We start from the raw sequence: 24557 nt of genomic DNA on the forward strand, positions 1-24557 counted from the left end.
ATAAACATAATAGACATACTGGACAGACATACAGAAAATAACAAAGCAGCTACAATGATGAGTGTAATGATATGATGAGAGGGAGTAAGTAGAGATTAGGTTAGATTAAATTGGGTATGTGTTGGTAGTGTGTGTGTGTGTGTGTGTGTGTGTGTGTGTGTGTGTGTGTGTGTGTGTGTGTGCATGTTTGGATGTATGAGAGGCAGTGTATCCTGGACAGGTTAGTGTGTAGAATAAGGCATGTGTGCGGGGAGGGACATAGTGTTAATGTTATAGTGACAATAAATTATGATGCAATGGCAATATCTTTGTAATAATATAATAAAATAATATGATAATAATACAATAGTCACCATATACAATACAGTATAATATAATAATAACCATCATAATAATTACAATTATACAGCAATTAGGAGTGACGCCAGAGGGCAGCCAACCCATTCCGGTCCAACACCCCATCGCTATTGTTTAACAGTAAATATAATATAAGTAATAATAATTTTGTAAAACCAAAACAGGATGTGTGTGTGAGTTTTGTTTTGGGTGTGTGTGTGAGTATAAATACAATGTGCCATGGGTATGTGTATTTATTTTCTTTTTGTTTTGTTCTGCCTTTTTTTAATAATAATAATTCTGTTGATAAAAACAAATAAATCCATCAACAATAACAATATCATCAACAACATCAGCAGTAATAATAATAATAATAATGAAAATAATTGATGTGTGTATATGTAGACAGGCAGCCAAGCAAAGACAAAGCAATATGATACTACTAATAAATAAATACTGATGTATTGTGCTTACAAGGAGAGAATAAATAAAGAAGTAAATAATAAATGTGCTGTGTGTGATATTTAGAAGGTGGTTATCATGGTTGGGACCTGTGGTCATGTAGTCATATACACGGCATTGGTTTTTGGGTGAGGTCTATTTTGAGTTTAGATGGTTTAAAAATGTATTCCATGTTTCATTAAAGACTGGTATGTTTTTTTTCTGTAAGCTGTTATTCTCTGTATTGAAATGTGTTCTGTAAGTAGGTTGAACCAGTGAGAGATATGAGAAGATGTTTTAGTTTTCCAGTTTTGAAAGCTTAGCCATAGTTAGAGATATCAGTAAAGGGTGTCTGTATTGAATTGGGAGGGCAACTTGTGAGATTTCTCCCAGCAGGCAGAGTGATGGGGACAATGGAATTCTGCAGCCCATGATAGTGGAGAGTTTCTCAGTAACTGTTGTCCAAAGGGAGTGAACTGGTTGACAGGTCCAAGTGGCATGAAAGTAATTGTCTGTGCTACCCAAAGTGCATTGTGAACAGATGTCTGTGTCAGTCAATACCATTATAAAACATTTTACTTTGGGTAATGTGGGTTCTGTGGATAGTTTTATATGGTATAAGTTGCAAATTTGTGTTAGTGATCATGAAGAAGATGTTTTTGCTGATTTGAGTCCAGAAATTAGGGTTGGGAGAGAGAGCTAAATCATTTTCCCATTTTGTAGTTGGGATTGTTATGGAAGAATCTGAGATGGATATAAATTTATAAAGTTTTGAGATGAGTTTTTTAAGAGTTTGTGATTTTCATTATTTCGTCAATTGTGTTAATTTTGGATTTAATTATGGATTTTAATTTAAGCAGTGAAACTCCACTGACTGCATGCCATAGCGTTTAATCATGCTAGTAGCACGCATCATACAGACAGAAGTTACAGTGCTGATTTGTGCTGAACAGGGGAGTGAATGTGATAAAACTGTGTGCTTGCTTTTGGTCTTCTGGAGAGTTAACATGCTTCAAGGAGCCACCGGTGTGGGATTTTGCATAAAAAACAATAGGTACGGCTCTATTGACTGGCATCATATGCTGTCAACTACAATGACTTGAGAAGCAAATCGCTCGCATCCCACAGTATGAGACCTGCTGTCAGTGAGCCAAACGAAGCTCACTTAGGACAAGGTGACATTACTGTTGCTCACCAACATTTCAAGCAACAACTGATAACAAAATAGCTTACCTCAGTTTGCATCACAAACATTAGGTCATGCAGGTTCTTGTCATGTGCAGGTGTGTTAACATGCAAGTATGCAGTCAAACGTTGCAGTAGCGGTTGCTAGAAGCAGTTAAGTTATCCTTTTTCGGTTGATCAAAAATATGCCCATTTAAAAGTTATTTCTTACAAAACTTACAAAAGTCTGTACAGCTGTGTCAGTCTTATCAGCTATTTGACACCATTTTCGTGGCTCTGACACAAAGAAGACAACCACCCTATTTGTAATTCTGCTTTCACAACAACCAGCTAACCTACAGTATTAACTAGAGTCAGTAGGCATGGCACCAAGGTGGCCAATCCAATTTTCATGTGGGCTGATACCATCCCAGGTGCCACTTGGGAGAAGTCTGCCCTCAGGGCTTTCTTCCAGAAGCCTTAGTACTTGGTTAGGTTTAGGTACCAAAACTACTTGGTTAGGTTTAGGAAAAAAGAAAGGCAGAAAGCCCTGATGGTAAACTTCTCCCATGTGCGAGCTCATAAATTTGGTCACTTTACATTTCTGCATTGATCTGGTCCTGTTTTTAGTGTGCTTTCACAAAGACTTAACAAACTGATTGATTTATATACAAATGATGTGTAAAATAACAGAGGACAACATTCAACATAATGCGGCACAATAGCCCTGCAAGAAACCCTTTCTTTGTGGAGCTTATAATGTTCATTCATTGTTCAGACTGTCACAAAGGAGTTGATTGAACTAATTAGAGAAATAAAATACAAGCCAATCAGCTTTCAGTTTGGGTAGTTAATGCATGTATTAAACACCACTGAAGATTATGCAGTGCAGTCCATATACGTTTAGACAGTGACGTTTTCCATTGTTTTTGCACTATACTGCAGCACATTGGATTTGAAATTAAGGTTAAATTAGGTTAAAGTGCTGACCCACAAACACAAGTTGAAAGCTTTAAATGTGTTTCAACGTCTTTATTAGCTGAACAGTGTAGGATTCAGTTCATCTGTGAATGTAAACAGCCTCAAATTAAAGCTGAAACAAATTAGACTCACAGTCATTGCTTCTCTCAAATCCAATGTGCTGGAGGACATTAAACATGTTCCACTGAAAAAATTTACTTGAAGAGCTTTAGTGGGGTGAGGGCCGCAGGACTGGGTAATGTCACTCTAGTTAATGTCTTAAGTGTGTGTAAATACATATAAGTATCTTCCTGATCTCATAATATGGTCAATTTGACACTTGTTTCCACAAGCCAAATTATAAGTCAGCTAGGAGTGAGAAGCTTGACTGAGTCAAGAGGGGCTAATGTATAGCATACATTACAGTATGTGCGGATGGAGAGATAAGACAGACAATTACAATACATACATGTGAAGAGGATACTAATGACAGAATGGAAAAAAGGCTACGAGCATTAGAGAAAAACAACACCCATGCAAACGGATGAAGATGCTCAGGATTTTGAGAGAAATGTACAAGTGGCTAGATGACAAAAACAAATTCTATACTGTTTACATCAGTTCAAATTAAACAATGCAGTGTATGTCTTACATAAGAGCAAGAAAAAGGAAAGCAAGGGTCATATGCTTTTCTATCCAACTGTGATGTGAATATGAAAACTTTTTGTAATGTTGCAAAAAATATATATGCATATATAATGCATTACCTCTGCTTCCATCACCTTGAGTTGAAGTGCATGATCAGCTTCCTGAGCCTAAAAACACAGTCTTGAAAGAATTGATTAATACAAGGAAACTGGTTATTATTTCTTAGTTTCAGTTAATGGTTATGTTCCTGCTTTTATTCAAAGCCAAACGCAAGGTAATGCACTTGGTAATACTATTACTGTATACACCAACTAATGACAATGTGACAATAACAATGGCTTATTTTATGATGCTCAAATCAAAACTAGCCATTATACCGAAATGACAAAATAGGTAGTTTATCAGTATCATCCCAAACAAGCTGTATGACAGTTCTAAATATGACAATATGACAATGTTTCCTGATTTTCCACCTCTATTTAGGTCTGGCTAAAGAATCATTCTGGTTATTACCACCTGAGTTTTATTTTTATAGTTTTGGCCATCATTCTTTGCATAATGCCAACATGTTTTACAGTTAATTGCTGGGAACACCAGTTATTACACCCCAACAACACTAAGTCAGACGGGGCAAGAAACACAAGCAAACAAACTCAGATGATCAGACAGGTTGTAAACAAGATTAGCCAAACCAAGTTTTCCTATGGAATTGGTTTTAAAAATAAGTCTAGGTTTGGATAACTTGGCTAAACTTGGTTTGTTTTCAACCTGCCCCATCATCTGTCTGCTAGTTTCTTGCTCTATTGAACTTAAAGTAGTTGTAGAAATGTTGCTGTCCTCCCTGATTTTGCAATTACTTTCATGAGTACGTTATCATAACTGATAGAAATGATGGCCAAAACAAACATAGGCCTGAATTGGAGGATGTGTGAACCCTGCAGGTTCCCCTATGAGGACCGACTTCTGAAGTGCTGTGTGCAGTCAGCAGGGCTAAGCTAGCTGTCGATGGTCAGTAAATACCTCCAAACTGTAAGGTGTCTTGTTTTCTATTTCTACACATGTTAAGGGTATGGATGCTTTGGAGGTGTTTACTCATTACAATGCTGTTCATTAATTTGTAAAGTAATGTGATTAATTTTTCAATAGACAATATGTAATGAGTATTTAATTTCATCTTTCAAGTAACTTGCCCAACATTGTTTATGATTAGGGCAAGAGCATGGTCATGGTTAAGGTTCGGGAAAGATTACAAGGAGAAACAAATGGTCACTATTGGAAGGAGACAGGACATGAATTATGTCTCTGGTTTCAAAGTCACATGCTTTATATGCCCAATCATCCACCCTGACCTCAAACCTAAGACTCACACACCTGCAAAGGTTGCTTGTCAGGAAAACATAAACATAGATTGCTTTAAACTTTTGAATAAATGAACAATGCTTAATTTTTCTGTTGATGACATGATAGTGACCATTTAAGTAATCTTGGTTTGAGGACTACATATTTTGACAGAAAACATGTTACAAATTTGGGCCGTGGAGCTTGAAAGATGTGAGTGTTTACTAGGAAGGGAGTGTTTTTGGGCCGATACAAGTGTTTCTGGGCCGATACTAGTGACTAAAAGTCATATCATCTCAGCTTCTGCTGCACCAATTTTGACCATTTTTAAAAAAAATCTGTCTCGCAAGTCCCCCATTTCTATGGAAGTGCAACACTAAAATGCTGGAGTACCCCTTTTTGTTGTTGCATTAACAGATAAGGTAAGCCTAAATATTGACTAAATTACAGTTTCTCATTCGACGTGTTATTAACAAACCCTCTCGGATAGAAGGTCAATCAAGCAGGCTCAGTGTTCAAGTAAGAATGAAATGAGGGGAAGGATAAGATGGGAGACAGAGCTACAGAGAGAGTGAAGGGTGAAGAGGGGTTTATATAGTGTCACACCTTTTTATGAGCATCTGTCTGCTGGCTCTCTGTAGCCATGGATACTCCATGGCCTTTCACACGGAAGTGCCTCATATGATCACACACAAAAAAGCAAACATCTGCAAACACATATAATGACATAGATGTAAGTGCATAGGACACATTGTTGCATGAACACACACATCCATCGTTGTACTTCAATCTTCACAAGGACCCTTCACTCACAAGTGTCCTTACAGCCAAAATGTGCTCATTCAACAGGATGTAAATTCACATCAGTACAGGGATACACACACAAACATACAAAATAGATTTATTCGTTCATTTTACAACAAAGGGTTTTATAATGAGATTTTGATTGTAGTTCCCTTTATGCTACTCAAAAACAAATGTTATGTACAAAAACTGTATATAGTAGATTAGTGAATATATAATAAGTCATAGAAATAAAAACTATTTTACATGGTGGAGTGCTGAGGATGAATTAAGTAGTCTCACAGCCTGAGGGAAGAAGCTGCGCTGTAGTGGTACAGCAGCGGATACTTCTGTATCTCATTCCAGAAGGCAGCAGGGTGAACAGGCTGTGGCTGGGGTGGGTACTGTCCTTTGGGCTCTGTGCAGCCACCTCACCTCACCGATATCACTGATGCTTGGTAGGTTGGTACCAATGATCTTCGGAGTGGTTTTAATCACCCACTGCAGAGCACTCCTGTCCTGGGCCGTGCACATCCCATGCCAGTTTGTGATGTTTCCAGTCAGGATGCTTTCTATTGGTCCTCTGTAAAGGTTAATAAGAACTTGGCACGGGAATTTTGCCTTCTTAAGTTTCCTTACGAAATACAGCTGTTTCTGAGTTCTTGACCAGGGTGGAGATGTGAGAGGACCATGTCAGATTCTCAGTGATGCTGATTCTCAGGAACTTTAAATTATTCACCTGCTCCACCTCAGCTCCACTGATGTAGAGAGGGGTGTGTGTCTTTGCCTCCTTTTTATAAAATCTACAATCAGCTCCTTGACATTGAGCAGTAGGTTGTTCTCTGTGCACCACTCTGTAAGATTGTTGATTTCCTCCCGATATTAAGTCTCATTGTTGTTTGAAATCCGGCTGATGATGGTGGTGTCATCCGCAAACTTCACAACAGAGTTGTCTCCATGTCGGGGGTTGCAATCATGGGCGTACAGCGTGAACAGGAGGGGGCTGAGCACACAGCCCTGAGGGGCTCCGGTGTTGAGTACTAAAGTGGAGGAGGTGTGACCACCAATCTGAACTGTCTGAGGTCTGTTTGTAAGGAAGTCCAATATCCAATTACAGAGTGTGGTACTCAAGCCCAGAGTGCTATGTTTTCCAATCAGTTTCATGGGGGAAATTGTTGATTTCAGCTCAGCATTCAACACAAACAACATTTTGATGTAGGTGTTGTTCTCAAGGTGTGTGAAGAGTGGAGGAGGGCAGTGGAGATGGCATTCTCAGTGGATCTGTTGGTTCTGAAAGCAAACTGGTGGGGCTGGGATGTTGTTCTTTATGTTCTGCAGAACCAGTTTCTCAAAGCACTTCATCAGAGGGGGGTGGGGGGCACAGGTCTATAGTCAGTGGGTGCTCTCTTGCTCAGCAATACTGTATCGTACAAAGTCTCTTGCTCAGCAATACTGTATCGTACAAAGAAAAATGTCAGTCATAAGAGAGAGTTGATGAAACATTCAAGTTGTTTGGTTTTTGTTTCTCCCAACATATGTACTATTTTGTTAAATGCCAGTAATAAAATATCCTAAATGTTATTTTAGATACCTGATATATTGTCTTTCAAAAAAAATTTGATGTGTTTGAATGGCAACATGGCACACGTTTGCAGTTCCAGCTAATGTGTTGGAAATTGTGAATCTTAAATCAGGCTGCAGTGATGTCTCAGATGCAGATGTCTCTGCCAGCATGGCCTCTCTGATTTACTCAGCGTGTTTATTATTTTGGTATTATTTGTGAGGCTGGCTGCCTCTGGCTTCCCATCTCGCTCGCCATCTCACTGTACCCTCCAGTGAACATTGGTTCCACTCTCTTTGCCACTGTAAACAAACATGACAAAGATGTAGCAAAAGACAACATCAAAAGAGTTAAAAGATAAAAGTTAAAAGCAACATTAGTAATTGGGTTTGCTACCAGGAAGTCCAGTAATACTTGCATGTTCCATGGTTCAACGGTAAAAGAAGAAATTTAGTAGATTCTGATGGTGTACATTGTATTAATTCCTACTGTGTTAACCTATTTATTATCTGATACTCAGCCCCGTATCCCTAGGAATCTGGTCCATAGTGGAAGAGTCCACACCTCATGATTTGCATCTAATGCCAACATTCAGTGCCAAAGCAGAAAGCAGTGTGTCCTTTATATTGCGAGGTAGAAAGTAAGCGTGTGGAGGTTGGAGTGATGCAAGAGACCAGAGTTTGCACCCTGTCACAGACCTGGTATTAATGTTTGCCTTTTTATTAAACATTACCACAATCTTTCCCTAACCTTAAACAAACCTTAGTTTCCAGGAGTTGATATTGTGTAAAGCGAGAACAAAACTAATCAGGGTATAGAGCGCTAATACATTAATTTTAACTATGCACTACGCACATGATAGCTACTCTGCATATCCTGTTGGATAGTCGGTTGTGTGAAAGTAATGCTATATGTAACTGCAAGATGCAATTATAAACTTGAGCGGTGACTGCACTATAGGATGTAAAGTAACATCAGCCACAAACTGAACAAATAGCAACAATAATGAAAAATTCTATTAGAAACTAAATCAATGATGGCGCCAGTGCAGCTTTCTATGCTTTGATCTCAACATTAGTAACCACCTCTAGTGACGACATGTTTAGTTTTTGCGAAATTGGAGTTCTCAAAGAAGATATTCTTGTGTCGGCCAGGGATGATTCAGCCATGATTTTCCCCCTTGTGGAAATGTTTTAATCCTCCAGGTACACACACAGGCATGTATGTGAACAAAGCTGCTTCTGTCACAGCATTTGTAAAAACACCCACAACACTAAAATAATGTCTTTATACATCTCTTCATCTTTTATGATGTCTGCATGTTTTCCAATCAAATCCAAGAATGTGCGCAGAGAAAGACAATCTGTAAATGCTTGTACAGAAATGTGGGTTAGTGCACAAACCAGTGCTAGAGTGTGTGTATGCATGTGTGTAATTTCTACAGCTGTTCTGTCATGGGAGAGAACCTTACAAGACTGCTGGTTGTGAGACGTTGGTACAGCAAGAAACATATGGTGTGTTATTATCATAGCAGCACACTGACAAAAAACACACAACACACACAACCCGTCAAACAAAGTGGAATGACAGCATTTGCACACATTCTTTTAAAATGAGGGTTCACATGCTCTTACACACACGCACACACACTAAACCGTACACTGCTTCATTTATCAGTGGTGCATTATTTATCAGCGGCAGCGTTGCTACTCCTCAAGGTATTTACAGCAAGGAATATATTAGCAGTGAAGAATGCAGGATTTGAAAAGTGAATATTCCTAAGGATGTGCCTCCTACTGGAATAATCAGCCAAGCTGTACTGGTCCCACAAAACACGACTGGAATGGGCCTCTTTAAAACATTTAACCAAATACATTCATCAGTAAATCAAGGATAGTTCTCTTAAATTCGATCTAATCACAGCAGCGTTATGTGAAAATATTATTAATCTGGGAGCATCATCTATCACTAGTAAAGGGTCAGAAAATGACTTACAGCAGAAATTGAAGTAACTGGAGAAATTTGAGTAATATAACTGATAAACAGGGGGACTTGACTGTCTCTGGGTAGAAACATCCCAACATCATTTTATAATAATAATTTTATTTATATAGCACTTTTTAAAACACACAGTTACAAAGTGCTTCACATATAGGATAAAATACACATAGAAATACACATACATAGATACAAATACATGATACATAGACAGATATTAAAGCATAAGACAAAAATAAACAAAACTAAAGGCAAACAGAGAGTATTTATAAAAAGGCTAACCTATAGAAATGAGTAGTTCAGATCTTATGGAATGGTGAAGGCTGTTCTAGAGTTTAGGAGCTGCAATCGAAAAAGTGTGGTCACCTTTGGATTTAAAAGAACTTATGGATTTATGAACAGGGGACAGATAAAAGGCCATGATCAGATGATCGGAGTGGCCAAGAGCTCGAATACGCCTTGTATGTGATTAGTAAGATGTTGAAATCGATTTACTGGAAGCCAATGAAGGGATGCAAGACCTGGGGTGATGTGTGTGTCATGGATACGCCAGGCTCCACCGTCTGCTAATGAAACACACCTGCTCCCTATCTCACTCCTGCTCCCCATCAGCGCCTAATCACAGCCAGGATATAAAGCCCAGCTCACCTCAGCCAGTTGTCTGACCTCGTTTGGTACAAGGACTCCCCATGCGACTCTGCATATTCCCAACTGTCCTTCTCCGGTGATCTCCCTCTCCAGTGATCTCCACACCATCAAGTCGTCCCTCCAGCGGACTTCCCCATCTCCATACCTGCACACATGTCTTCACCATCTATAACCAAATAAAGAGCCATTTATCTCGATATCGGTGTCTCCTGCCTCTCTGTCCGTAACAGTGGGACAGATGACTAGTTTTTGTTAATAGTCTCGCTGCTGCATTTTACACTAACTGAAGACAGGCTAGAGAGGACCGAGTAATGCAAGAAAAGAGGGAGTTACAGTAGTCTAAACATCGTAGAAAAGGTTTCAGTCTGTTTTCAGAATCAAGACGTTTCGGCTCCCATCCGGAAGTCATTCTCAATTGTGAAAATGGTCTGAGAACTCAGAAATTTAAGCTACTCTGTGTTGCTTAGGCCCTGCCCTCATGGAGGAGTCTTCCCGAGTGTCTGCTGTTTACCCTACCTAGTTTCACCTGAAACTGACCTTCTTTTGTTTCCATGATGGCCCAGTAATCAGGCCTATTGTTTTCTGGCTGCACCTTCCTCATCACTGTTAAGTACCTGATTAGCATATGATTGGCTTGACCATGGTGTTAATACACTGTGATAAACGGATGGCAAGTTGAATCTCAGACAACCATTTCTGTTCAAAGAGGGGTTTTCATTTTTCACAAAAATAGCTTCTTTGACTCCTCTTTCAAACCAACCTAAACAAGTCTAAACAAGAAAAGATTAGGGTATGTACTAGAAATTCCATGTTTTTGGCTGATAATATAGGTTTGATTTTTGTAGTATTTCTCAAATGAAAGAAACAAGACTGAATGAGCTTAGTAATATGGGGTTCAAAGTTCAAATGTTGGTCAAAAAGAATACCAAGATTCTTGGAGGCGGTCTTGATGTTGTAAGTGAGGGGGCCAATATAGTGACTGACCTCCTTAGTAAAGTAATCAGGGCCATTCACAAGGACCTCAGTTTTGTCAGAATTGAGATGGAGGAAATTATGAGACATTCAATTTGTAACAGAAGTTAGGCAGTCATGAAGGGTGGTAAAGTTATTGGGTTTAACTGAGAAGTAAAGTTGTGTGTCATTGACATAGCAATGGTAAGATACACCACTGAAGGAGTTAAGCAGATGACCCAGAAGTAGCATATACAATGAAAACAGAATAGGTCCAAGGATCAACCCAGAGGAGAGGAGAAAGACATGTAATTGTTACTGTTAACAGTGAAGAGTATGAGGAAAACCATTTTGCAGTTCCAGAGATACCAATCCAGTTTAGTAATCTATCAGTTAAAATGGCATGATCAATGGTGTCTAAGGCAGCCGATAGGTTGAGTAAAATTAACACTGAATATTCCCCTTTATCTGCACGCATGAGAATATCATTCATGACTCTAAGCAGTGCTGTTCCAATGCTGTGTTTTGACAGAAGCTCAATTTTTGAAATAGAAATTTATCAAAGATATTATGTCCCTCGACATAACAACTTTTTCCAGAACTTTAGAAATGAAAGGAAATTTGGATACGGGACTGTAGTTAGCTCAAACAGTGGTATCTGGGGAGGGTTTTTTGAGGAGGGGGAAGACACTGGCTGTCTTGAAATAGTCAGGTATACCTCATTAGTAAGAAATTTAGTAGGGATTATATATCAGTAGGGCAGGATAATGGACGCGTATGAGAATCTATATCAGAGAGATCTTGGATGGAAATAGGGCTGAACTCAGACAGCAGAACAGGGCAGGTGACTTGATCAGAGTGATAAATGTCATGGTTGAAATGTGATCTGAGACCACTGATCTTGCCAACAAAGAAATTTAGAAACGTATCGCAGTCGTCAAAGGAGGTGGCATGGCAGGATTCAGAAGTTGGTTAATAGTGTTGAACAAAAGTCTAGGGTTAGATTAGAGAAATATTCTGCTCTTGCTTTTATGAGTTGATTGAGCATACTTAGTAGCTCCTTCATGTGGAGATAGTGAACTTGGAGGTTTGTCTTTATCCATTTACACTCAGCCTGTCTGTAATCTCTTCTATGGCTTTGAATGGAATCATTTATCCAAGGGGACGGATTGACAACTGGGGCTAGTCTGGTCTTAATTGGAGCAACAGGGTTAAGAGCTAGGGGGCACCATTCATTAAACCGGTTAATAGAGTCATTAATATCGAAAAACTTAAGAGTAGTTATGCACAAATCAGAGAAGAGAGCTGAAAACCTATCTGCAGAGTGCTCATTAAAAATGCAAAAATGTACAGTTTTTCTCTGAGAAGTCAATACTGACTGTAGAACCGTGTCAAAAGGTATACATTTATGATCAGAGACAAATCAGACATATGCATCGAGTTGAGAGTTAGGCCACATTTAATCAATCGAGGGTGTGTCCACAGATATGTGTGGGGACTGTGACATGTTGCACTAGGTTATAAGATTTTGCAGTGAATTAGAGGGATCATCTACAGTGGTGTGAAAAAGTATTTGCCCCTGAGTTCTTATTTTTTGCATGTTTGTTATACTTAAATGTTTCAGATCATCAAACAAATATAAATATTAGTCAAAGATAACACAAGTAAACACAAAATGCAGTTTTTAAATGAAGGTTGTTATTAAGGGAAAACAAAATTCAAACCTACATGGCCCTGTGTGAAAGAGTGATTGCCCCCTAAACCTAATAACTGGTTGGGCCACCCTTAACAGCACCAACTGCAATCAAGCGTTTGCGATAACTTGCAATGAGTCTTTTACAGCGCTGTGGAGGAATTTTGGCCCACTCATCTTTGCAGAATTGTTGTAATTCAGCCACATTGGAGAGTTTTCGAGCATGAACTGCCTTTTTAGGCTTATGCCACTGCATCTCAATAGGATTCAGGTCAGGACATTGACTAGGCCACTCCAAACTCATTTTGTTCTTCTTCAGCCATTCAGAGGTGGACTTGCTGGTGTGTTTTGGATCATTGTCCTGCAGCAGAACCCAAGTTCGTTTCAGCTTGAGGTCACGAACAGATGGCCGGACATTCTCCTTCAGGACTTTTTGGTAGACCGCAGAATTCATGGTTCCAGTTATCACAGCAAGTCTTCCAGGTCCTGAAGCAGCAAAACAGCCCCAGACCATGACACTACCACCACCATATTTTACTGTTGGTATGATGTTCTTTTTCTGAAATGCGGTGTTACTTTTATGCCAGATGTAATGGGACACACACCTTCAAAAAAGTTCAACTTTTGTCTCATCAGTCCACAGAGTATTTTCCCAAAAGTCTTGGGGCTCATCAAGATGTTTTCTGGCAAAACTGAGACGAGCCTTAATGTTCTTTTTGCTCAGCAGTAGTTTTTGTCTTGGAACTCTGCCATGCAGGCCATTTTTGCCCAGTCTCTTTCTTATGGTGGAGTCATGAACACTGACCTTGACTAAGGCAAGTGAGGTCTGCAGTTCTTTGGATGTTGTTGTAGGGTCTTTTGTGACCTCTTGGATGAGTTGTCGCTGCGCTCTTGGGGTAATTTTGGACGGCCGGCTAGTCCTGGGAAGGTTCACCACTGTTCCATGTTTTCGCCACTTGTGGATAATGGCTCTCACTGTGGTTCGCTGGAGTCCCAAAGCTTTGGAAATGGCTTTATAACTTTTTCCAGACTGATAGATCTCCATTACTTTCTTTCTCATTTGTTCCTGATCATCTAATCAGGCCTGGGTGTGGCTAGAGAAATTGAACTCAGGTGTGATAAACCACAGTTAAGTTATGTTTTAACAGGTGGGGCAATCACTATTTCACACAAGGCCATGTAGGTTTGGATTTTGTTTTCCCTTAAAAATAACAACCTTCATTTAAAAACTGCATTTTGTGTTTACTTGTGTTATCTTTAACCAATATTTTAATTAGTTTGATAATCTGAAACATTTAAGTGTGACAAACATGCAACAAAAATAAGAAATCAGGAAGGGGGGAAACACTTTTTCACAACACTGTATGTGAATGATATTTTATGAAGCAAATGCAGGACAAAAGTATTTACAATCAATCCTGTTTTTGTTCCCTGCTCCTTACAGGAGAGTTGATTGAGTTATCCTTTCTTTTGTTGGTAAGTGAGAACACAATTTTCCATTGTGGAGGTGTAATGCAAAACATAATAAGATGTCTTAAAAATGACTGCTCCCAGGGTAGTAAGTAACTTTTCAAAAAAGTAATGAATGATAAATAAATGATGTTTATGAGTCTCAAGTGCAAAGCTGCTTCCACATTTTGGAATTGAAGACTCTCAAAGGCTACATAACCAAATTCAAGAAGTAAGGATAATTTTGGCAAACATATGCGAGGAGGGGACCTTTATTAAAACACACTTACAAGGGAAGAAATCTCATGCAGAAAATACCAGCAGAAACAACATGACAAGACACAATTGCCAATTTGGAGGAACAGCACAAGTGTATGTCACCAGGAATTATAAATAATGACATAACTATTATTAATGCTGTCGGGAGGCCGAACTGGGGACCCAAAAGCAGAACACACAGACAGAGCAGATAAGGGCTCGAACTGTTTTATTGTTGTTTAGTCAAGGAGATTGCCGTTGTTCGTGCTGGTTCCGTGGACTTGACGGAACCGGGATGGAGACCGAGTGGCGGCTCTTTGAGCGGGCTGGCTGGTGAGGGAGTCGGGAAACAGGAGCAGCGTGACCGCTGGCGTGGAGTGGAAGTTGCGGGGATCCGGGGACAGACTGGAGCGGAGATTACCATCGAGGCGAAGATCTGTGACAGAGACAGATAAAGTTACCATCAAGGTAAGTATTAAGCACATAAACAGTTTTCCTTACTTGCGGAGGCCGTTTCACGTAGTGCATACATGAGTATGAAGTGGCGCTGGAAGTGTGGATGAGCCAAGTAAATAAACTGTTGTAATGGATGATGATGGAGAACAGGTGTGCCGGTAATCAACCGCAGCCGGGAGATCGGGGAGCCAGTCTGAACACAGACACACACTTACATAGACAACAACAGACAGGGGACAGCCAAGAAACACAAGGGAGGGCAGATACAAAAGAGTACAAAAGGATCAGGGGGCATAGTGGCTAACTATGACAAATGCTGCTGTTGTGTATTCAGCTATAATGGAAACCTTCTGACTTAGTGAAGAGATTGAGACTGAATACTACCAATATTGTTCTTATTACTGTAATTCACTGTTTACCCATTGAAAAATGCCATATTAGAAGATTTTGTAAGATAATAAAGCAATTAAATCTAATTGTGTTCTGTGGTTTAATCACATGAGAGTTCTTGATCTGGGGTCATATTCACAAAACAGCCTAAAGTTAAAAGTAGGTCCCAGCTCCTAAGAAAAAGTCCTAACTTTAAGACTCCTAAGTTTTTGGTCTAAGAGTAATTGACAGTCTTTTAGTGGTAAAAGTAGCTCCTAAGTCTGAGAGAATTTAGAGGCAGTGAAGAAGACTCCTGAGTCACTAAGACCTGCTTACAATCAATCAGCTGCTGTAGGTACTGTGCTTCATTGTGTCAGTGTTTTGTAAAAACACAATGATAATAAACTTTCAAAATCATATTTTGACAGTAGCCAGTTAATAAAGACTGGCTGCCATGAAAATAAAATTATGCTTTGCACAACTTTATGCTACTTGTAGTGCAGTTCAGCACTGATGAACTTGGAATATCTTAGTTTTTCAGAATTATTCATCAAACCAGAAATGCTGTTCAGTCCCTTCCTCATCGCTGGATTATCCAGTAAAATTGGTGTTCTATGTAGAACTTCCATATTAAAGTATGATTTGTTTCGTCAGCCGGAAAAAAATCACATGCTGATGGTAGTTGATGTAGATGCAATATACTTAACAAGTCAATGTTTTACTCATGTATGAGATCTGTCTATCTTAATTTAATTTGTACTCCTGTATATTGGTCAACATCTTTTTTCTACATTCACCGACAAAGACTGGTCACCTGACAACCAATCTCGGTGGACATATTAAGTTTATTCATGAAACATTGTCACCATTGCAACAGGGTCAACCCTGTCCCTTCTTTGAGCTTAGAAGTTCTCTAAGTTCCTTACTGAAAGTTGCTCTTAGCCGCTTTGGGAAACTCTTAGTTAGGAACTTTTAGTGCTATTTAGGAGGACTCCTAGTGGTAAGATAATATCCTTTGTTAATATTGCCCCTGATCTTCAACACGACAAAGAGTCTACATGCCATGCCAGCAGCTACGTGAGGCAAGTGCTAACATCAGCATTCTGCACATGAGGACAGTGCTAACAGGCTGATGTTTAGCAGGTAATGTGTACCATGTTCACCTTCTTAGTTTAGCATGTTAGCATGCCAACACTTGCTAATTAGCACTTAAGACAAAGTACAGCTGAGGCTGATGGGAATGTCATTAGTTTTGCAGGCATTTTGTCATAAACCAAAATTTTGACCTGATGGTGCGCTAGATCATGAGTTATTACAATTCATCTTGAGGTCCCATGAATTTGTGTACAAAATTGGATGGCAATCCATCCAATAGTTTAGGCATTTCACTCTGAACCAAAACATTTCAACCTGCTGGTGGTGCTATGTGAAAAGTAAGGGATTTACCAAAGTCTGTAGGCTTCAACCTCTGAAGACCATATCTGTTAATTTATTTTATCTCTCCCGGCCACCACTTGATCGATTAGGTAGTTCACGTTCACAATATTTAGACAGTAGATTTGTGTGATTTAAACAGATGCCAATGGAGTTGACTTCACTTAAAACATAACTGACTTGTAGCATTACAAATGCAGGAGGTTGCATACTGACACACTTCACACGACTTGGTTGACTTTTACTGTACATTAGTTGAAAGTGAAGCGTATCTCTTCCATAAGTCAGACAAGTAACGGACCTGTAAAATGCTTAAAAATGCTGGATTGCTGTATGGTCTTTTTGGGGTTTATTTTTTCCTTTTCTTGCTGCAGTAACAGCCATTATCATAGTACCATAGGATATCTATTACATGACACAAACAGAAGCCTGATGTACAGTATGTTGCTCACTACAACAAATCAAATTCAGCATTGAAACCAGTTGTGAAATCCAGTTGTCAAGGTATATTTTATGTTCATTTGAATGTCAGAATATCAGGCACCGAGTAAAGGTACTTATCATAACTATGGAAAACACACTTCTAACCATAATTTTGATGACTGTGGACATGTCAATCAAGGACTGTCTCACATCATGAGGGCCCATTAGCTGCTGCTGCCCTTCCACTGTGGCTCTGGCTTCTTTGTTGTTGAGGCTAATACTCCTCAGTCAGACTAGTGAGTACTGCTAAATACAAATCATATAAATGGGATGAACACTACTGAACTGTGGAACGGAACTGTTAAACTGTCTTGTGCTGTAATCATTGGCATCTTAAGCCTCATTTCCACTGCATGGCTCGCTTCAACTCATGTTGAAGCATTCTTTTTTGGTTTTCCATTGGCAAAAGTTGTGGATAGTACTGGTACTTTTTTTGGTATCACCTCCGTTGAGGTTCCAAGCAAGCTGAGCGGATACAAAAAGGTGGAGTTAAAACACTTGGTTACAGAGAGTCAATTTTTTTATTAATTTGACCCTAATGTGCTGCGGTCAGTCGGCGAAGTGCAGGCATTCCTGTGTTTTGCCGATGAAAGGCTCTAGTGAGTGTATTGAGTTGAAGATGATGTCACGGCTGTTTCAAATGGCGTCACAATAACGATCAGCTAAGAATCCCGCCTACATTCAGGGGGAGCTATCTGCAGTGGAAAACGAAATCAAGAAAAGAACCTTGTACCAAAAGCGAGTCGTGTCGAGTCGTATCCAGAGGTGGGTAGTAACAAGCTACATTTACTCCGTCAAGTCACTTTTTGAGTAAATTGTACTTGTTAGAGTCGTTTTAATGCAGCATACATTTTACTCTACTTGAGTAGATTTTTAGAGAAAAATCATTACTTACTTACTCCGATACGTTTAGATACATTCATTGTGCTACTTTTATTTATTTATTATTGTATGCATTCATGATCCGTTTACTGCCCCTTTACTGCAGTAATGCCACAGCGGAAAAAGGGGGGATAAGAGTGGGCTGCATTTAATAACTGTAGACGCCAGGTGGCAGCAGAGTGCTTGACAGGACTTTAGGATAACACCCTCCGACCACAATGTGGATTGTAATGGCAGAGTGGCACTGACCGCATTTCCACTCATTGACTCCACAGGGAGTGGAGCAACTGCAGAAGCAATGTTTGAAAGTATAACTTTGCTGAAAACTTCAGCCAACATATGAGATATTTGTGTCTTGTTATGTTTGTAGTGGAAGAAACTGACAAGACTTTTTCTTTACTTGAGCTGGTCTTCATTAAGCTTGTTCCTGACATTTATTCAGCTGTTTTTCCGCTGTGGAACCAAATGAACGGTGAGAAGGGACGTGTATTTGTGGGTACCTGTGTGCATTTATGTTTATTTATGTGTAGCCTAAAGTACCTGTGCGTATGGGCAGGGATTGCCCAATTTATTACATTAAAAAGCAAACATTTTGTAAATGGTATCTTTGTGTTGTGTCAAAATACACAAGATATTAAGGGCAAAAATCTCCAGTGAGAGTGTGTATTTTCGTAGCAAAGGGCCTTATGATTTAGCAGTAATAAAATGTGTTTAGCCTTTATAGGCCTAGTACTTTTAAAAATATCCAATACTGTAACAACTTTCATTGGCATATATCATTTTGGCTACATCACTACATCTGCAATTACAGCTGGATGCTTCTGGTTTTATTTGGTGTCGAGGCACTAATGTTTGACTTTTCCATTTAATACTGTACTGTTCGCCTTAACCCGATTGAACTGGCATGCAACATTAAATCCTGTCGGTATGTAGGATTTAGTGGCATCTAGCGGTGAAATTGCAGTTTGCAACCTGATTTGAATACCGCTTGTCTCACCCTCCCTTTCCAAGCATGTAGAAGAAACAACAGTGGCCACGAAACTACCAAAAGGCCCTATCTAGAGCCAGTGATTGGTTTGTCCGTTCTGGGCTATTGTAGAAACATGGCGGTGCAACATAGCGCCCTCTGTGGAAGGGGATCCGCTCCCTCTGTAGATCAAAAACGTCTTTTTCTAAATGGTAATGAAAATGCAACAATTCTTATTTTCAGGTGATTTTACACTGATATTATATTCCATTTCTGCCAATAGCTCCTCCTAAATTTTACATACTGGAACTACTAATGGAAATAATCAATGAAGGGACGCTGCTGTGCCTCGTGCTTAAATGCGCATAGCATCTCTCTTAATGGGAAGACACCTCACCCTATTTCAAATAACCCACCTGCTATTAATCAGAATGTTGAATTATAAGCCCAATAGGCCTAAATGTCTTGAATGTCTCTATTCTCTGCCTTGATTAGTTGTGTGAATAACATTCAGTGATCTTTAAACATACTATATAATGTTTATAAAAAAAAATGACAGTTAAGAAAATGTATGTATGAAAGGAGAACCTCCCTAGTTTTAGGGAGGTCTTTGTACACGCTTATAGTTTCCTACTTGAACCAGACGACAGCAGCAGGAGGTCCATATAGAAACTTAACTCATAGCCCATTGTGGGAGATTTTTCATTCAGCTATCCAACCTAACCACTAACCCACTCTTGGAAAAGGAGATGGCATTTAATAGTAAATATTTCTTCCACTAATTTCAAAGATTGTTTGGATTGATTACAGATGTCACACTCATGTCACACTTGTTACTTCAGTTCATAATGGTAGAAAAGGTTTCAGTCGTAGTCATCTGGACACTGTTTTCAGAATCAAGACGTTTCGGCTCCCATCTGGAAGTCATTCTCAATTGTGAAAAAATGGGACGGGAACTAGAAATTTAAGCTACTCTGTGTTACATAAGCCCTGCCCTCAGGAAGGAATCTGCCTGAGTATCTGTTAATAGCTAGTTTCACCTGAAACTGACCTAATAGTTTCCAAGATGGCCCAGTAATCAGTAATCAGGCTTATTGTTTTCTGGCTGCATCTACTTCATCACTGTTAAGTACCTGATTAGCATCTGATTGGCGTGACCAAGGTGATAATACACTGTGACAGACTTTGGGCAGATTGAATCTCAGACCGCCATTTCTGTTCAAAGAGGGGTTCTCTTTGAGACAATTTGAAGAACAGAATAGAATTTCTGCAGAAGAAGTTAACAAGCATTGTCCTAGAAGAAATCCTGAACAGAGTGATGGATTTTACACAGGTAGCACAGTTTGCACAACACATATCAAAAACTTAAGAGATCCAACCAATGGCTACAAGAAGAAGGTTATAGACTGTCTACAGAAGCTTGAGAAGGAGGAGGTGATAGACAGGCCTCTGTACTACAGACTATACCCTGGGGAAGCCATTCCTTGCATCTATGGCCTTCCCAAAATTCACAAAGAGAATGTTCCACTCAGACCCATCGTGTGCAGCACAGATTCCATCACATACAACAAAGCCAAACATTTGACCACAATCTTGGCTCCGCTGGTGGGGAACACAGTACATCATGTGGAAAACACACAGAAATTTGTGGACAAAGTGAAATCTCCAGTTGGACCCAGATGACGTTGTGGTTTCTTATGATGTTGTGTCCTTGTTCACTTGCATCCCGACCTCAGAAGCAGTGACAGCGGTGAGGAGAAGACTGCAGGAGGACTCCACCTTGCAGCAAAGGACCAAGCTTACACCTGAACACATATGCAAACTATTAGACATCTATCTCAACACAACCTACTTCCAATTCCGGGGACACTTCTGCAGACAGATTCACGGCTGTGCCATGGGCTCTCCGATCTCTCCCATCGTGGCCAACCTGTACATGGAACAGTTTGAGAAGAAGGCATTATCCTCGTTCCCGGGCACCCCACCAAGTCATTGGTACCGCTACGTGGATGACACCTTTGTGAAAATCAAGAAACAAGACTTGGAAGCATTCTCAGAGCATATCAATACTGTGGACCCCAACATCAAGTTCACGTGTGATGACCTCAAAGAGAATCACTTGGCCTTTCTTGATTGTTCTACACTCAGAGGAGATGACGGAAAGCTCCAGATAGAAGTGTACAGGAAACCAACACAAACGGATCAATACTTGCTCTTTGACTCACACCATCCATTACGGCACAAGCTGGGTGTAATCCGAACATTACAACATAGAGCCCAAGAAGTGCCCACCGGCTCAGAGGGTAAGAAGAAAGAGGAAAGGCATGTCCAGCCTGTGGTTATCCTACTTGGGCTATCAACAAAGTTACAAGAGCCAAAAAACAGGACAAAAGTGTAACAGAACCAAGAAGGAACAGTGTCTCCATTCCTTATGTATCTGGACTGTCTGAAAAACTACAAAGGATCTTTAGACAGCACGATGTTCCTGTTTTCTTTAAACCAGGCAACACTTTAAGACAGAAACTCGTTCACCCTAAGGACAAGTTAGCCACACAGAAACAGAGCAATGTAGTCTACTCCATTCAGTGCAGTGAGGAAAACTGCAAAGAACGGTACATAGGTGAGACCAAACAGCCAGTTCACAAAAGAATTTATCAGCACAGATGACACGCTAACTCAGGATTACAGAGTGCCGTGCATTTGCATCTAAAAGCTACAAACCAGACATTTGAAGACAACGAGGTGAAGATTCTAAGTAGAGAGAAGAGTTGGTTTGAACGGGGCATCAAGGAAGCCATTTTTGTGAAAAAAGAGAACCCCTCTTTGAACAGAAATGGTGGTCTGAGATTCAATCTGCCCAAAGTCTATCACAGTGTATTAACGCCTTGGTCACGCCAATCACATGCTAATCAGGTACTTAACAGTGATGAAGTAGATGCAGCCAGAAAACAATAGGCCTGATTACTGATTACTGGGCCATCTTGGAAACTATTAGGTCAGTTTCAGGTGAAACTAGCTATTAACAGATACTCCCTGAGGGCAGGGCTTATGAACACAGAGTAGCTTAAATTTCTAGTTCCCGTCCCATTTTTTCACAATTGAGAATGACTTCCGGATGGGAGCCAAAACGTCTTGATTCTGAAAACAGTGTCCAGATGACTACGACTGAAACCTTTTCTACGATAGAACACTCCTGGATGAATGAGGGACTACACCATCTTATTCTTCAGTTTATAATTCTGACAAGAATTACATAATTATGTAATGTTCATATTTTAGGGTCCCCATGACAAAAAAATGTATCAACAAATGACTGTACACATTCAAAAATTCAGTAGGCTTATAGCTAAATATAGCCACAAGCGGCAATTCTGGGGTTCAGCTCATTCCAGCTCACGGGAATTTAATAATAATAATAATAATAATAATAGTAATAATAATAATCCGGCACAAACATAAAAGGGTTTCAGCCCCTTTGGGGCTTGAACCCCTAATTAACCACTAATTTCAATGATTGATGTTTGGATTACCAGAAGTTTTATGTTACATGTACTTAGCATGTTCAGTGGGTTTTTTTAAAGATTATTTTTAGGATAAAAGGGCCATGGGTTGGAAGCGAACCCGAGCCACTGCAGTAATAACTTAGCTTTAATAGTACCCACTCTACAAGGTGAGCTACGAGGGCATTTTTTAGGGGTGGCCACCCCATGCCACCCTGGTAGATCTGCCCTTGGGACCTATACATCTCCAGAGTCAGGAAACATCACTGCAGACCAATCACACCCTGGACACAACCTGTTCCAGTTTCTCCCCTCTGGTTGGTGGCTACAGAACACTATATTAAATTTTATACACACACACACACACACACACACACACACACATTTTTTCACCTTCTTGTATGTACAATAATGTTTACTTTTATCTATTTTTCTTCAGCTGTGCTGTCCTTGCTTTTAACTGTATGTCTGTTTCTATCTTCCTGTAAATTGAACTGTGTGTAAGTACATTGAGAGCAACGAAAAACCATAGTCAAATTCCTTGTGTGTGAACACATACTTGGCCATTAAAAGTGATTGTGATTTTGATTTTGAGACTGGACTGGAGTTGGAGACTGGAGTTTGTGTCCCATCACAAACCTGCAATAAGTGTGCCCTTTTTTATTAAATGTAACCACGATCTTTCCCTATAACCTTAACCAAGTGTTTTTAGTTGCCTAACCTTACCTTATTAATCTAACCTTAATCTTAACATTTTAACAACCAATATTAATCAATACTGTGCAGATGTTGTAGAAAGTGAATGTGAAAAACATTGACATTGGACAAAAAAAAGTTGCCATTGAATATAATCCAGGGTTTTGCAGAATTATCAGATATCAGTGTTTGTTAAGGTTCATTGTGCAGCATGTTGAGAAAAGGGCTGAAATGTGAAAATATTTCAGAAAGTAAATAGACTAATGTTTGCTTTAATGTGGTATAAAGTGCAATAAGATAACCTGGAATTATCAAAAATCCAGCATGGCAGACTTTAATGGTCCAAGAGTCTTTTTTTGTACAGCACATTGAGATGGACATGTTTGAGAAATTTCAAGTCAATCAGACTTAAGGTGTGAGGTGCGTGGCCTTTGAAAAATTGCATTTTTGGGCCTTAATTACAGCACTACCATGTGGCCAATTGAGCTCATGTTTCTATGGAAGTACATGCACATCATTTCCAGTTCCATTCAAGTTCTGTGTTTCTAGATTGTTCCAGCTCATGGCAATTTGAGCCGCGGCATAAGACAAACAATAATAATAAACCAGCACAAACTCAATAGGGTTCTACTGCTTCGCGGTTTGAACCCTAATGGTAGGAATAATAATGATAATAATAGTAATAGGACTAATGCAACCACAAGGGGGCACAAGCCAGTGTCTTCTTGTGCCAGTCCCAAGTCTGGATAAATGCAGAGGGTTGTGTCAGGAAGGGCATCCGACGTAAAACACATGCTAAATTAAAAATGCGAATCATGAAAATGACTTCCATACCGGAAAGGTCGGAAATTGGACTACTGTTGGTCAAAGATGAAGAAGGAGAGGAGGAAGGTGTGTTCGTAGGCAGAGAGAGAAGAGGAAATCTAAGAATGTAGGACTGACAGTAGGAACTTTGAATGTTGGGACTATGACAGGGAAGGCTAGAGAGTTGATTGACATGATGCAGAGAAGGAAGGTGGACATACTGTGTGCCCAGGAGACCAGGTGGAAAGGTAGCAAGGGTAGAAGCTTAGGAGCAGGGTTCAAGTTGTTCTACCATGGGGCAGATAGGAAGAGAAACGGAGTAGGAGTTATCCTGAAAGAGGAGTTTGTGAGGAATGTTCTGGAGGTGAAAAGAGTATCAGACAGGTTGATGAGTCTGAAGCTGGAAATTGAAGGGGTGATGTTCAATATTGTGAGTGGTTATGCCCCACAGGTAGGATGTGAGTTAGAAGAGAAGGAGAAATTCTGGAGTGAGTTAGATGAAGTGATGCAGAGCATCCCCAGAGGTGAGAGAGTGGTGATTGGTGCAGATTTCAATGGGCATGTAGGTGAAGGGAACAGAGGTGATGAGAATATGATGGGCAGGTTTGGTCTTCAGGACAGGAACGCAGAAGGACAGATGGTGGTAGACTTTGCAAAGAGGGTGGAAATGGCTGTAGTGAACACTTTCTTCCAGAAGAGGCAGGAACATAGGGTGACATAAGAGCGGAGGTAGAAGCA

Source organism: Siniperca chuatsi, linkage group LG6 (assembly GCF_020085105.1).
Source record: "Siniperca chuatsi isolate FFG_IHB_CAS linkage group LG6, ASM2008510v1, whole genome shotgun sequence".
NCBI classification, from domain to species: Eukaryota; Metazoa; Chordata; class Actinopteri; order Centrarchiformes; family Sinipercidae; genus Siniperca; species Siniperca chuatsi.